Source organism: Mesocricetus auratus, unplaced genomic scaffold (assembly GCF_017639785.1).
Source record: "Mesocricetus auratus isolate SY011 unplaced genomic scaffold, BCM_Maur_2.0 Super-Scaffold_4256, whole genome shotgun sequence".
In the NCBI taxonomy this organism is placed as follows: Eukaryota; Metazoa; Chordata; class Mammalia; order Rodentia; family Cricetidae; genus Mesocricetus; species Mesocricetus auratus.
In genome coordinates, this window is record NW_024429182.1 from 130,284,785 (window position 1) to 130,296,634 (window position 11,850).

Genomic DNA, 11,850 nt, shown 5'->3' on the forward strand with positions numbered 1-11,850 from the left:
GTTTTCCCAGTTACTCCATGAATCAAATTACAGGCACCTCTGTTGGGTTTCCTGAGAAATAACAGATCTTACTGTAACCAAATATTACCATCTCGAGAAACCCTTATGCAACCAGCAAGGACGCTCCATTCTCAGGCAGCAGAGAAAAGCGTCTTTGTTCTGAGGTCGAACACCTGGAACACGTTACGCAGGGCAGTCACAGCGGAGAGGGGACTCTGAGAACCCAATCACACCCCTGTCTTCGGGGGGAGGAGCCACCCGATGCTGCCTCCTGGCTGCTTTTGGCCTAGTTTCATCAGACCCTGGTCTCCCGCAGCAGGGTGTGGACAAAGGAGAAGCTGCCTTGTGTCCCTGTAGAAGGACCGTTCTGCCATAAAACACACTGCTACCGCACTCGGGGGACCGAAGAGAAAGGGCCGGGGACACAGAGACGGCAGGCCTGGAGTCTGCCCTCCTATCCCAGACTCCTCCCACCCCCAGAGCGGTTAGCTGAAAGATGGTAGGCTGTGAGTGTGAGAGGCAGCCCCTCCACGTGGGATCGCTCGTGCATGCATGCGTGTGGACACTTCTCTTGGAAGCAGGGAAGCCCAGCGCTCTGTCTGTGCTTCAAAACATTCGTGTCCTAGAAGAAAGCCTTGTCTCGCTTCTTCGAGGAACTCATGCAACAGGCGCAGAAAAGGAACAGGCCAAGGGCTCGATGGGGACACCTTGGAGAGGAGAGCCAAAGCTGGGTGTAGAGCTCAGGGTGATGGTGAAGGTGACGTGTAACCAACCGTGACTGTGGCCTGCCTTTCTGAGAGGCCAGCTGGAGGAGCCGGGGACGTCCCAATACAGATGTAGCGTCAACAGCAGTATAGCTTTTGAAGGTCATACTCCAGTTTTGCTAATATTATTTAGTCTTAGCATAACCTCAGGTTATTATTGGAAAGGATCTTCATGCTTAGGGCTCTACTGCATGGATTCTGAATAGAGGTGGATGGTGTTCCACTAGACCCTCTGACCCTTAAGCACGAAGCAGTGTCCTGGGGCCAGGCACAGACAGGTCCTGCGACACCCCAGGGGAGGCCTGGAAAAGTCTTTCCCCAACAGGTTCTGAAGATGCCAGGACAGGCAAGTTAAAAAGAGATGCCATAATGACAGTCATTTGCCTACATAATGAGAGATTTCAAATAGTTAACAAAATGCCCGTTTTCGAATTTGCATCTAAAACTGTTAAAAGAACATAGGCTTCTCTCTATGCCAAATGACTACAGAGAGAACATAATCTGTCTTTGTGCTAATTTTAATGTTATATCACATGTGGAGTTTGAAAAAAACATAAATCAAGAGCTGGGAATTCAGCTCAATGGTAGCTCCAATCTTGCCAAACGTATGCAAAGCCTGGGTTCCCAACACAAATCAATCATTAATCAAGTAACCGATAACCAGCCACCAGTTCTCACACCATCTTAGATGATTGTTTGGAAAAACAGAGCAATAAATGCATCCTTTAGGTAGAAAGCGCATTCCTGATGAACTATGACTATTTTTAATAATTTGAAAAATATTTTAATGAATATAAAGTACACAGTGCACTTTAAGAAGGCTCCTGCCTTCTCTCTATTCATGTGTCCCATAGCCCATGTCTGGTTCTCACATTGCTCTGCTTCTGAACCAGGGAGAAGGATGCTGTCTGCTGAGCACTCCCCTAAGATCGTAGGGATGTATGGGGGGGCATTTGCCATTTCCTGTGCAGTGTTAGGTTTCACGGAGCAAGTGTGTTTTCATTCATTTAAGCTGATCTCCTTGGCAAGGGGCATTTCAGCAGCTCCATCCCACTCTAAAGCTAGTTTAATTTCCTTGATTAAAAGTACACCGTGTTCAGCATGTCTCACGAGGCCAGAGAGGGACGCTAATGAAGAATTTCCCTTTGAAATAAAATATACAGGTTTTGTTTCCCAGTGTTTCTGTGTTCCCTGCTTTCTTAGTTTTCATGTCATATCCGATATCACAGAGCCTGGCAGTCGAGGGACGTGGCAGTGCTTCTCATGGGGGCGTTTACTGTGCTTTGTAGGCATTACATAGGTTTTATAGGAACAATAAGAAACCAGTAAGGGGTCCACTTTTACCCACCCTGATGGAAGAAATGCCATCTGGGGTAGAAGTGGGGGATAAAAGGTTATTATCCAAAGCATCAGAAAGAGAAAAGCATTTCTGGTTCTCGAGATGCATTGTCAATCTGTGACCTCTTTCACAAAGGCTTCTGCCTAAAAGAGTCACTCGGACTATAAACGCTAGTGAAGAAAAAGCTGTGTTGCTGGCCAAGACTCCGTGCAGAACCAGAAGAAGGCGTGTTTTATACGTATCTGTGTATTTATATCTTTTCAGGGAGCAATGTACTCTGCATATTATTTTTACCGCGATGTGCAGAAATTCCTCAAGCTGATATATAATTAGACATTTTAAAATATAAACCATCTATATTTAAAGCTCATAGCCACACATTTATTTTTTATTTACCCAGAAGATTGACACGTTTTTCTTGAATTTGTTTTCCTGGGTTTCTTGTTTAAATATATAATTAGGCAGTTTTTGAATATGGCTAATAACTATGAGGTGACTGAGAGGGATCTTTTCAAAACTTAGGGGGAAAACTGGCTAGAAATCGTTCTCATTGATTTTCACATGGCTTGATAACTTAGCTATTCATTTCCTGCAGTCAACAGCCAGACTGTAGTGAGAACTCGATGCTCAGACATCGCCAAGTTGAAACCGCTGCTGCTCAGACCTCAGCACAGAGGAAGGGACAAGGTTCTAGAATGGAATGCCATGTCATGTTCCCTAAAATTACTTGGAAAGTCTCCGTCCAGGAGACAACATGCATGACATATGTATCATTTTTGTTTGCTTGGGAGGGGAGATGATCAGTTCTTCATTGTCAATGAGAAATGTCTTTGGCCACTCCAGAAAGATGCAGCAAAACCATTGTCCACTTGGGTTTCCTCTGTAGACATAGTACACACAGCGAACACATCTTTCAGGGCTCTTTCCATGCCAGTGCTGCGGTTTGAACTTCAGGTCCTGAGCATGCTGGGCATGCAGTCTACCACTGGGCCGCATCTCTGACACCCTCACACAGCCTGCTGATATTTACCTTACCTGTGGATGCGTCCCCATGAGAGCAGCTCCAGTTCCCAAAGGCTCTCACACCCTTCTGTGAGCACCGAAGGAAACAGCGCTCATGGTCTAGATCCCCGGATGGGATCGTGACTTACACACTCTTCTCTGAGACGAGCATCTGCAGTCTCCACTGGTCTGCAATCAGCTCGCCCTTCTACTGCAGTGAGTCTTCCTGCTCTATATTCTGTGCACAATTTGATGTCTCCTCGTCAGGTTAATTGACTTTCTGTTGGTGCGACAAAATGCTGAATACCTTAAGATGGGATGATTTATTTTGGTTTCTGGTTTCAGACTTAGGCTTTTGTTTGGCCCTGCTGTTTTTGGCCTATGATAAGGCAGAGCACGGTGAAAGGGAAAGGACTATGTGAGGATGGGGTGGAGTGAGCTAGCTCCTAGGGAAGGAGCTAGCCCATACCAAAGGAGCTTTGGACGAGGTACTTGTGGTGTAAACCACTTCCCACTCAGGCTGGCCAAGGTGAGGGGCATGACTAGGCGATCCACTCCTGCAAGACTTTCATCTGTGTGTGCACAGAGAGGGCGAGCAAGGCTTACTTAGGGTCAGGCTGCCTCCAGAGGCACCTGTCTATTGGATCCAGTAAGTCACAGGAGCCCTTCTCCTTTGGCCAAAGGTCCATGTTCTCTTTTAAAGTTATTATTATTATTAATTATTATTATTATACCAACCACTATTTGGCCAGCATCCTCAAACTTCTCCCTACAATGAACCAACCACACCCTATGTGTTCCCTGCGTGACTTTGAGACAGTATGCCCCATTCTCCTTCAGTGTAGGTGTTCATATCCTGGAAGGTGTCTTTAGACTCTGGGACCTAACTAGGTTACAACCGTCTTGCCAAAGGAGGTGAGAATCCCAGGCACCTTCCTCATCCTTTCTCAAATACATAAGATGAGGTTGCAAGCAGACCACACTGTCCCCTCACAACTTGTCTTTTCTTGTTTCTTTTACCTTCCCTTCCTTTCAAGTTTCTGTTCTTTGGGACTGGTAGTTGAACTCAAACCCTTGCTAGATCAGATACTGCAGACACTGACAACTTTTCTAACCCACTAGAGCAGTGGTTCTTAACCTGTAGGTCATGACCCCTTTGGGGGTCTCATATCAGTTATCCAGTATATCAGATATTTTATGATTCATAGCAATAGCCAACACAATATGGGGAAGTGTATTAAAGGGCCTCGGCATTAGGAAGGCTGAGAACCACTGACGTAGAACAATGACAGCTTTTAAATTTAATAAACACCTAATCCCTATCTACAACAAAGACTCTTCCACAGCAGCTGTGTGGGCCGTGAGTCTCCCTCACTCTGTCCTGGTCATCTTTCTACTGGAATTCCCATCAGGGCCTCTGATGTCCTCTCCAGATTGGTTGACACCCCCATTCAGCGTTGTGCCAGGGTGATCAGAAGCTCTTGAATCTTGAAGTGTCACCCATATCCCAGGGTGACAGGATAACGGCTTGTCAGCTAGCTGTAGCACAGAGATGGTGAGCTTGTGGGCTCAGGGTATATTGAGCTTCTGAGGAGCACAGCTGTTTGTTCACCTTCTGCACAATGGGTACGGCTCAGTCTACCAGGAGGGGATCATGATTCCAACAGGCCAAACCCCTCAGTGGTAAATTTCCAAGGCAAGTGTCTGCCTCACCATCTCTCTCCCCTCCTCCCTCTGGAAAATAACAGCTGCTATGTCATGAACACCCTCAGGCTCCACAGTATACAAACCCACACGGTAAGGAATTGAAGCCTTGTGCCAATAGCCCTGTGGGTAAGTCTTTGTAGACACAGCCTGTCCAGTCGCAGTTAAGCCTTTTGATGCCTACAGCCCTGGCCTCTTTGTTGAGTTCAACTTCATGAGGAAGCATGAGTGAGAACTCCACAGCTCAGCTGCCCCCAGATTCCCAAGGAAGACAACAAATGGTTAAGATTTTAAGCCTCTGCCCTGTGAAGTAATTTGTTACACCGCATTAGCTAACTAAGACAGGCTATTAGTACTGTTCATCAAGTGTTTCTAGCTCTGTTGAAAGTTTACTAGGTATATGTAAATCTCTGGCTAATGAAATGGAGGCAACCGGATATGTGTCACCTTGATGAGAGCATCTCAAGAGCCGGGAGGGAGTCACCAACTTTCTCCCTCCGTAAAGCATGGGGAGTGGTGTGACTCTCCCCACTGTGGGCTGTGAGTAGCGTGTGTGGGGCTGAAGGCTGACCCACCATGAACACCAGGATAAATAAATGACTGCAGCATACCCTGCCCTGCCCTGACTGATGTAGACAAAGAGATGCAAGGATCTTATTCTCTCCACCCTCCACTCTTTACATTCCCTGGGCCCAGCAAAGCCAGCGTCTCCACTGAGGTCAGGATGGCATCTTGAGTGTAGGATCTTGATTCTGCTCAGGGAGCTGCACCCATTCATGCCCAAGGTAGGTTAGACCGTGTGGAGCCTGGCTAAGGAGAGGGTTAGGGCCTTGACCAGTCACGGTGGCTGGGAGATGGCTTGTGAGGCAGAGAGGAGAGGAAGGTGTTGAGCAGCGGCCCTGTGAGGGATCCTTTGCTTTCCTTCCCAGAACCATAGAGAACTGGAGAAGTTGCTGTCTGGCCACCCAGAAAACTAAGGGCGTTAGGATTTGTTTTCTTTTCTTGTCTTTCCAGACCAATCCATAGTTTCCCTGGGGACCTGCTGTGGTTTGCTGAGCTTCCTTTGGGCCAATCTCCACCACACACACCCCTCCTCCCAGCCCCTCAACTGTCCTCTGCCTCCCCTTGCCCACAACTCCATCTCCTTCCCCAGCTCTCCAACTCTGGCCCCTCATTATGAAGTGTTAGAAAGTTGCTGGAGTGAGAAATGAGCCTGTGAGAGCTGTCGCCCTAATTAAAGCTCCACAAGGAGGGAGACAGGAGGTGACAGGGAGGAAACAGTGTGGCTGTCAGAATCCGGGCCTGGGCTCAGGTTAGGGAAGGCCTTTTGTGCTATGGAACAAAGGCTACTGTTTACATGTGTTAAACCTCATCAGCCTTCATCAGACTCAGGTGCAAAAAGCCCACATCCTAGCTTATGCCACCTTCCCGGAGCACTGAAGGTCCCCAGCCGTCATCCCCAATCAGGGCCAGGGACCACATCAAAGCTTCGTTCCCTCCACAGACCACTTCTGCTCTGCAATGCATTGTTGTTGTGACTTCCTAGGCTCCTACCCTGAGGAATTAGGGCACAGCCCCCCCCCCAGGCACGTCTGGACCGACCCTGCAGCATTGTTAATGAGGTAGGAAGGGTGGGATTGCCCGAGCCTGGGCTGACATAGCACATAGAGCTTCAGCGTTGGAACAGACCCCAACTGCCCCAGAGTCAATTTCCCTGAAAGCAATGTGTAGCAGAACTTCCTGGGAGAGGAGACAATGGCTCCTATTGTCTCTGTCACTTCCCCTCCACCCGCCCAGACTAAGCATCCACTTTGGAGCCACAGCCCTGTGCAAACCATGTTGGTGGATGCCCAGTCTGCTTCCAAACCCCCCTGAGAAGCAGCTTCTCTCATTCAGTCATTGCTTCCAGACTGGTCTAGCCGGCTGGGGTGGCCAAACCAAAGCCAAGGAGATCTGGGGGTAGCTTGCAACATGGGACCTTGGTGACTAGTGGTGTTTCTTGGGGAGCTGGCAGGCAGCCAACTCTGGCCTTGTTAGAGATGCCCAAGGCCTGGGCAGAGGCATTCTCCATCCTGCTTCTCTCCCTAGCAAGGCCCTGAGAGGAAGTCCCAAAGGTGGGCTATGAAGTGAGCCCACAGAACATTCCTGGAAATTTTATATCAGTGCCTCCCACATCGGCTTTTTTCCTTCCTGTCTTCCTTCCCTCCTTCCATCCTCCCTTCCTGTCTTCCTTCCCCTCCCTTTCCTCAGTGCTGGAGGGGACCAATCCCAGGCTCTGAGTATGCCAGGTGAGTGTCGCACTACCAGGCCACAACCCAGTCTATGCCTTGCATTTCTCCCTCACTCTCTGAGCCACCACACTGTCCTCCATTTAGCCAACCTCTCCTCAGCGCTGCCCAGCCCTGTAGTCTCTGGAAGCTTCCTAGCTGTGATTGTGGTAGGAGGAAACTCCCATCATACTCACCTGATGTCCTCACATTTATCTTACCTCAGGACTGGAGAGCCCCCGGTAGGCAGCGCAGGGCTCGCACACAGGAGGAACGATGAAGAGCTGAGAAATGGATGTGGATCTGTGCCGAACAGGGTTGGGACAAGGGGGCTTGTCCTGGAAGCTATGCCTCCCCATCCCGCTCGAAGTACATTTGGGGGCGTCTGCACCGAAGCTGTCTGCACTATTCTAGACCAAGTGGCCCCTCTTCTCACTCATGGGGAGACTAACCAACCACAGTCAAGGCAGAGGCTCCAATGGTGGGGTTAAGGGAGAGGGACGGCAGCATTTGGTGCAGAGAATGGACGGTTGCTGAGAGAACTGGCCTAACCCTGGTCTTCAGCGGATCCTCAGGGTCCACAGCAGGGATGGAGCCCAGCGAGGGGACAGCTTTTCTTAAGCATCACTTAGGGACATAGACACTTGTACTTTCCTAGGTCTGGGTTAGCTGCCTCTCCAACTGAGGCCTTCTTGGGAGAGTGTGACTTCCATTCTGACTGGCCCGCCACAGCTTCCCACCCTGCCCTGCTGCATATGTGATGGGCATCAGAGAACAGCGACTGGTGTTTTGAATGAAGCCATCCTTTGGGGCCCTGGACCTAAGGTGTCTCGTGTAGAGGTCATTGTTGGATACTGACAAGAGTGAACTCACTTCCTAGGTATTTTGTAGTGTGTTTCTTTTTAACTCTAGAGCTATTTTAAAAGGCTGACATGCAAACCCAACCCAAGAATACCTTGGCTCTGTCTCAACTCGATGAAACTTTAAAAAATGATTTAATGTCACGTCAGACTGTTGCATATTAAACTAGTGCCATGCCTTCGAAGAAACCAGTTCAGAGTCTGAAAGCAATGACTTAGGCAAAGTTAAAGTTGCAACTTGTATTCCATGGGAACAACTGTAAACATGTTCACCAATATATACAGCCGCCTGTAGTTCTAATGACACTTGCTGAAGACTGTTACCCCAGATTATAAAGCCTCTATCCTCTCCGCCCCACCTCAAACCACACATTTTCTAAACATCTGTGCGCAGGATGGGATCTCCTGAGAGAGGCGAACTTGGGGCTATGTTGGCTTGTGGAGTGACAGTGTGTGGTTCCTGCTTTAGAAAGGCAAATAAATGGCTTCACAGGAAACCCGAGTTTCTGATGCTCGGGGTGGGGGACAGGCAGGGAGCCTGTGTGTACACTGGGTATGCTGTCTCTCCAGCTGTGCCGCTGCGGAGGCCTCTCTGTACAGAGCCGCTAATGGACAATGACTGGGCACCGAGCCCACAGCAGATGTGCTGGGGAAAGGAGCCAGGAAGGGCTGGGGTGCAGCCGGCAGAGGGACGAAGGGGCCTGAGAAGACTCGCAAGGTAACCACAGGCGGAAACCTAAAAAAATGAAGACATTCCCACCATTCCCCAAAATGGGGCTAACATGATGCAGCCCTTTTCCTTGAAGTGGGCTTGGCAGACCCAGCTGTTGAAAGACAAAAAGAAAGAAGGAAGAAAAATCAACGTGTTTTACATTTGTCTGGCCTGCATATCTAGATGAGCTCGCTCCAGACCCCCTTACACACAACATTGATGTGGGAGAGGAGAAAAAAAAGGCATTGAAGATAGAGCGAAAGAGAGGAAATTTTAAAATATTTGTCTCGTGCATTTATTAAATTGAGTTTGTAAATAGGTAGCAGACTGTAGGTCCCCCCTGAAGCCATCAAAAGTCTCATATCTGATGCTGCATTGACTAGGGAGGGGGCTGGGGAGGATTCGACACATCATGGGGGGGGCAGCATGGGACGGCAGGGCATCTATCCCTCCCAGAGGCCACCTCAGCTTAAAAGTGGAAGGCAGTACTCTGAGGTGGAAGGTCCCTGTTTCCCGATTAGTGTTTTGTAGCCTCAGTCTCTCTACTTCCTCCATCTTCTGCCATTTGCCATAGACTTAGACAAGATTCCGGGCTATCACAAGCCAGTGCCCAGGAGAGGTCAGGGCACACATGCAGGAGAGCTAACTGCTACCTGCATGTGTGACAGGGCCAGCTACGTCTGAGCATCTGCTGCAGGTTCCAGAAAGGAGCTGCCACACACTTGCAAGCCGGAATGAGCTTCTTTAGGAGAGAGCCTTGAGATCACAGTGGCTGTGACCTGGCCTTGGAGTGGGGGACCAATTAAGAAAGATGCATCAGGCCAGAAATGTAGCACTGGGCCCTTAGAAGAAGAAGCGGGGGTGGGGGATCTCCCTTCAAAACTGAAGAGGAACTTCATCAGCTGCTGATTGGAGAGAGCATGCCTTCAGGTCCAGAGGGGCGCTGCATCAGGAGAGACAGGCCCCATCTACTGCAGGATGGAGGCCTGGGAAGAGCCTCTAAGTCCCTGCTGGAAAACCTTGGAGAATAAAGAGGCTCTGGCTTTTCTGGAGGGTGTAGTGGGAGGTGATACGCGGAGTTCCATGGCACGTGACCTGACCTGACCTGGCAGACCTGCCGAGGAGATGGAGCCAGGTGCGAGACGGATCCCCACTTACCTTACAGTAGCAAGGGCGTTGGGGGAGACTGGGTGCACATCCCTCCCCCTCCCCCTCCCCATCACATTAGAGGCCAGTCAGCCCTTTCACAGACTGGGGGTGGGTGGGAAACACAGCCTGGTTTCTGAGGAGAGAGAGGGGAAGATGAGAGTCTCTGACTTCACACCCAGGTCTTAGTACCCACAATCCTCACAGTGGATGTCACCTAGGTGACTGGTGGTCCTCCCATGACTTACATCACATAACAGGCTGCCCCAAACTCACAGTTTGAACTCCACCCCCACCCCCACCCCGGCATACTCTAGTGCTTTCTTACAGCCGAGTAGGGCTCAGCTCACATTTCCCTCTGCTGTTTCTTGCTTGGAGTCTCATCCAGCATAACTTCACATACCTATCTGGAGCCTCAGTAGCACGAGCTCAGCCAGGACATTGGGACAACTGTGTCTGCCTGTCTCTGGGGTCCTAGAGCCCTCCCTTCCCACATGGCTTCTTCACATCGTCTCTCCTAAAAGCTATCTGCACTTCTTACACGGGAGCTCAGGTCCACAACAGTGCAGAGGAAGACACTGAAGAACTTCGAGATTAGACTCCTGTGTGTGACGTTGCCTGGTGTGTTGTAGCACTAAGGGAGTGGGGATGCATTAGCATGGAGGGAGAGACTGCACAGGATGTGGGCACCAAGAGACACCATTCAGGGCTGTCTTTGAGGTCTGGCTGCTGCACCTCCTGAGTGGGTCTGGCTCTCTGACCCAAGCCTGAGGGAGACATGAGGGCTTGCCCAGGACAGCATAGCACTGAGGCAGAGAGGGAAGCTCAGGCTCCTGTCTGGACATCTCCTTTGCCCATCACTCCTGGCCTCTTGGACAGTGATGGTGTCTTATTTTCTCTTCAATGGCTGTAACAAAATGCCCCAGGCTAAGGAACGTGTAAAATAAAGGGGATTTATTTTGCTCAATGCTTTAAAGGTTAAAAGGCCAAAGAGTGCTAGGCAGTGGAGGTGTGTGCCTTTAATCCTTGCACTCCAGAGGCAGAGGCAGAGGCAGGCGGATCTCTGAGTTCAAGGCCAGCCTGGTCTGTAGAGCCAGTTCCCGAACAGCTAGGGCTGTTACACAGAGAAACCTTGTCTCGGGGTGGAGAGGAGGCCAAACAGCATGAAATAAGCAGTTTGGTGAAGGCTTCATGACAGACAGATGGCACCATGGCAGACACACAGGCAGAAAAGACCACTTGATAAGATGGGACACTGGAGAGAAGGCATCAAGTTTACTTTTTTAGAATAACCCACTCCCAGAGAATACACAGGGACCTCCAAGAACTACCTAAGTTCCATCAAGCGGTCCTTGTGTAGTGAAGGAATCACCTCCCAACAGGGCCCGCCTTTTAAAGGGTCCACCACCTCTCCCAGTGCTACACTACAGGCCAGAGAAGATGCCCCTGTCTTAGCCTAATTTCTGTTGCTAAAACTCAATACCATAGACTGAGTCATTTATAAAGAAAAGACATTGATTTCTTATATTTGGAGGCCAGGAAGTCCAACACAAGGACAGCATCTGGGGAAGCCTCTGGTAGTGAGGGCTCTACAGGGTCCCAAGGGTATCACATGGTGAGAGAAATCAAGGATGCTAGCTTGGGTCTCTTTTCACCTTTGTAAAGGTGGACCCATACCAGCATGGGGTCCTGTCCTCACGACTCATCTAACCTGATTACTCACTCACCTTAAGGTCCACCTTCAAATCCCATTTCTCTGTGACAGTGAAGATCAAATGTCAGCATGTGCTTGAGTGGGGACATCCCACTCAAACCCCTGAAGGGGCATCTGTCCGCGGGCACAGGGCTGAAGGCACGCTCCCATCTGTGCTCTCTCTGCCTTTTGCAGCAGTAAGAGACCCTGGGAAACCTGTCGCCAAGATGAAAGGCTGATTCGCTAGAGGGGCTGGTACATGGAGAGTCAGAGACATCTACGATGGCTCACTGTAGCTGCAGATCTCCTGTTCACTCGTGCCAACCAGACACCGCCATGCCAACCAGACACTGCCATGCCAGA